This window comes from Rhipicephalus microplus, chromosome 3 (genome assembly GCF_043290135.1).
Source record: "Rhipicephalus microplus isolate Deutch F79 chromosome 3, USDA_Rmic, whole genome shotgun sequence".
Taxonomy (NCBI): domain Eukaryota; kingdom Metazoa; phylum Arthropoda; class Arachnida; order Ixodida; family Ixodidae; genus Rhipicephalus; species Rhipicephalus microplus.
Genome location: NC_134702.1, coordinates 237,508,640 through 237,513,115, shown reverse-complemented (window position 1 = coordinate 237,513,115; position 4,476 = coordinate 237,508,640). Strand labels below are relative to the sequence as shown.

General features: G+C 47.4%; 2 non-coding genes across 2 annotated transcripts; both read left to right on the top strand.

Moving 5' to 3' along the window:
• Nucleotides 1-2,243: 2,243 nt before the first annotated feature.
• Nucleotides 2,244-2,316, top strand: TRNAT-CGU (transfer RNA threonine (anticodon CGU)). Its single transcript has one exon. It is a non-coding gene; the product is annotated as a tRNA-Thr (tRNA).
• Nucleotides 2,317-2,702: 386 nt separating this feature from the next.
• TRNAT-CGU (transfer RNA threonine (anticodon CGU)) lies at nucleotides 2,703-2,775 on the top strand. Its single transcript has one exon. It is a non-coding gene; the product is annotated as a tRNA-Thr (tRNA).
• Nucleotides 2,776-4,476: the final 1,701 nt, after the last annotated feature.

The following is a 4,476-nucleotide window of genomic DNA, read 5'->3' as shown; positions in this document are numbered from 1 at the left end:
CAATGGGAGGACAGTCTATGAGCAAGGTATCACTGAATACTTGTGATACCCTAGCCCGGAGACTGTCACTATTTTCGTCGTCCTCTTCTTTCAAACCATGGAAGATTAAGTTGTTACGTCTCATGCGATTTTCAAGATCATCATTTTTTAATCTCAGTTCATTAACCGTCTGTGACAAAGCCGCAAATTCACTGTTAAATGGTACCGATGAAACAGGTGGTGCTGAGACAGCATGGGAAGACTCAAGGGCCGAAACACGCGAATCCAGAGAATCCAATCTAGCGTTGACGGTATGCTGACAATTTTTGATGTCAAGGATATCTTTGGCCATTTGACTTTGACCGTCGAGGATTTTAGAAAGGAGTTGCTCCACAGACGAGTTACCATCCATCAAAACAGTGCCTGCCTCATTCTTAGAACGTGTCGTGGGCCCCAGAGCATTCCCATCATTACTGCTTCCTTTAGCGGTAGAAGGTTTACGGGGGCCGGGATTTAGTTCAACATCGCCGCTCAAGAGAAGGCGACGTAAACTATATACGGCATGAGAACAAACACTGACAAAATTGTGTGGGCAGGGCAGCAGCAGCAAACACTGATCGTCAGAGCGAAAACACTTAGTAAGATCAAGATAACATACCTGCCGAATAAAAACAAAGCGGTTAGGCATACTGCCGGCACTGCCGCTGCCCAGCCCATTGACGACGGAGACCAGGTCCAGGGGTTTTATACCTTTCTTTGATGACGTAACAGAATGATGACAGTCGATGATTGGCTAGTCGAGGTGGTCTTGCGCATCTAGCACACCGGTCAAACCGCTGCAGGGCACGCCACGGAAGGCACACGCGCGCGTGACAGAGCAGTCCATATGGTAACAGTTGATGCTGGGCGTGAAGTTCCCAAAGAACGATAACGCAGTGGTGGTCGGCACATGCTCCAAGCAGTTTGTTACACAGGAGTGTTGATTCAGGGTCGTCAGGAATCTGAAAACCTGCAGAATAAAAACGAAGCGGTTAGGCATACTGCCGGCACTGCCGCTGCCCAGCCCACTGGCCATTTGCAGCCCATCCCTCCACCGACATCCCATTTTGAAAAAGTCGGCATCGACTTGCTCGGACTCCTTCCTAAGACTCCATCCGGCCACCGATATGTTATAGTGTGCGTGGATTATTTAACTCGTGATACGAAAACAGACGCATTGACATCGGCCACAGCAGCTGCTGTTTCTTCTTTTCTGTTACAACGGGTCATACTGCGTCTCGGTGCTCCACGACTTGTCATCAGTGACCGTGGACGGCAATTTATCGCCTATGTGGTTGAAAAAATTTTGCGCCTCTGTGGCTCCTCTTATTGCCACTCCACCCCTTACCATCCGCAAACTAACGGTCTCACTGAGAGAACGAATTGAACTCTTACGAATATGCTATCAATGTACGTTGATGCCGACCACAGAAACTGGGACCCCATCTTACCATTTGTTATTTACGCATATAACACCGCCAAGCATGAAGTTACTGGACAGTCGCCATTCTTTCTGCTTTATGCACGAAGCCCACGGAGTTTTCTAGACACTCTATTACCTGTCTAGTATTAGGAAGATCTGTCCATCGCTCAGACGTGTGTCGTGCTGAAGAAGCACGTCAACTAGCGCGGCTTCGAATACTGTCTTTTCAAGAACACAGCAAGAGTCGCTACGATGCCAGGCATATCCCCTTAGAGTTTTCTCCTGAAGACTACATTTGACTGTGGACTCCTGTTCGCAGAAAAGGATTATACCGGAAGTTTCTAGCAAACTATTCTGGCCCATTCGTGATAGTCACCCGTCTCAGCGACGTGAATTACGTTGTCGCCTGAGTCACAGCCAATAACCGACGCTCAGGCACTACGCAAATTGTTCACGTAGCCCGCCTCAAAAAGTACCATCATAGACATATTTAACTCGCTCGACGAGCGTCGTCTGCCACCGGGAGAAATGCAAGGAATATGCGTGAGCGTACGGGGTGCGGAAGAAGAAGAAGAGTAGTGGAGCGGCGTTTGGACTGTGTGGTTGGGTGAAGCGTACTAGGCCTGTCTCAGAAGTACGCTGCCCTTTCCCAACGCCATTCCACCTCATATGTAAATAAACACAATCACTTGTTACAATATATATATATATATATATATATATAGATGGCGCTGACTGTCGCTCCTACTTCTAAATTCACAGATAAACCCCAAAAAGTCAAAAAGTGCATGGAGGGAGGGCCGCTGTGATAGCTCAGTGGTTAGAGCATCGAACGCGTAATTCGAAGGTCGTAGGTTCGATTCCTGCTCACAGTTGGTAATTTTTTCATCCACTTTTCTTTCTTTCTTCTTATTTACATTCCATTGGTTTTAATAACTTCCCCTGTACATTCCTTGGCATTACTGTCTGTTATATCTCATTAATATTGTGTTAAAACACGGAAAAACGAGCCCTTAGGTATACACTTCTTTCCCTTATTTCATTGAACGAGGGTCTCGTACTGGCAGACTTGGCGTGTTTAGGTTGTATAAGAGGGACAATTAATCAGCTGCCCGCTCATAATAATTTCACGTGCTACGTGACGCCAAACATGCGCATAAGAGTGTTTTCACACTCGTTGTTTGGCTTATAGATGGCGCTGACTGTCGCTCCTACTTCTAAATTCACAGATAAACCCCAAAAAGTGGAGGGAGGGAGGGCCGCTGTGATAGCTCAGTGGTTAGAGCATCGAACGCGTAATTCGAAGGTCGTAGGTTCGATTCCTGCTCACAGTTAGTAATTTTTTCATCCACTTTTCTTTCTTCTTATTTACATTCCATTGGTTTTAATAACTTCCCCTGTACATTCCTTGGTATTACTGTCTGTTATATCTCATTAATATTGTGTTAAAACACGGAAAAACGAGCCCTTAGGTATACACTTCTTTCCCTTATATATATATATATATATATATATATATATATATATTGTCGCGAGAGGAAACTATAGGCAGGAACTCGAAGTAGAGGACTGTTTACTCAGCCACAGCTGCCATTCACTTCTTCGCTCTCGTCTTCTGCCAGCAACACAGCGTGGCATTACCCTCTCCCTATAGAAAAAAAAAGAAGAAGAAGCATCGAATAAATGCCACGGCTCCGAAAAACAACGAAAGGTAGTAAGAAATGTCTGTGTCCATTGAAAAGAAAAAGGGCGAGATGAAAAATAAAGTGGCAAGAAAGTAATGTGCAATTGTCTTGAAGGATATTGCCACATCACAGTTCTTGTCTCGCACTTAACGAGAATAGTACGGCTTCATCCTGGAGACGTGAACCTCATCCGAGGAGTGGGGTCTGCGAGAACGGTGTGACGTGTCTGCTGGGACAACTTCGTAGTTCACTTCGCCGAGGCGATGAAGAACTCGGTAGGGTCCGAAGTACCGACATAACAATTTTTCTGAACGTCCACGTTGACGTAAAGGAGTCCAAACCCAGACTAGGTCACCGGGTTCGTATATTACTGCTCTGTGGTGGGTGTTGTACCGGCGAGCATCTTGATTTTGCCGCGATAAAATGCGAAAGCGCGCCAGCTTCCGGGCGTCTTCGGCACGCTGAACAAATACATCTGCGTCCGAAGTAATCGTGTCCGGCAGAGTTGGTTGCAGCATGGTGTCAAGCATTGTGGTGACGTCGCGGCCGTAAACCAGACGAAAAGGAGCAAAGCCGGTGGTTTCCTGCAAAGCCATATTGTAGGCAAATGTTATATGCGGGAGGATTTCATCCCAATTCTTCTGATCCTTGGCAACATACATCGAAAGCATATCTGCAATCGTTTTGTTAAGACGTTCGGTTAACCCGTTAGTCTGTGGGTGGTACGCAGTTGCTGTTCGGTGCGTCGTGCCGCTCAGCAACAGAATCTGTCGGAGCAACTGTGCCGTAAAAGCAGTACCACGATCTGTGATGACGACAGCGGGAGCACCGTGGCGGAGAACGATGTTCTTGATGAAAAAGTCAGCCACCTCGGAAGCAGTTGCTCGCTGGGCGGCTTGTGTTTCGCAGTATCTGGTCAAGTAATCGGTGGCAACCACAATCCAGCGGTTACCAGCCGTAGACTTCGGAAATGGGCCGAGTAAATCCATCCCAACCTTTTCAAAAGGTTCGTGAGGGGGTCGCAAAGGCTGAAGCAGACCGGCTGGTTTCGTCGTTGGAGTTTTGTGGCACTGACAGGCTGTGCATGTCTTGACGTACTGCCGGACGGTTTTCGTAAGTTTCTGCCAGTAGTATTTGTTCTTGATCCGCGCCAGCGTACGCGCGAAGCCAAGATGCCCTGATGATGGCTCGTCGTGACTAGCACGCGAAACATCATCGCGGAGGGCAGCAGGAACGACGAGGAGGTAAACAGTTTTCGTTGAATGAAAGTTGCGCTTGTAGAGGATGCCTTGGCGTAAACAGAAAGATGACAAATCACGCGCGAACTGATGGGGGGGTTGTGGGCAACGT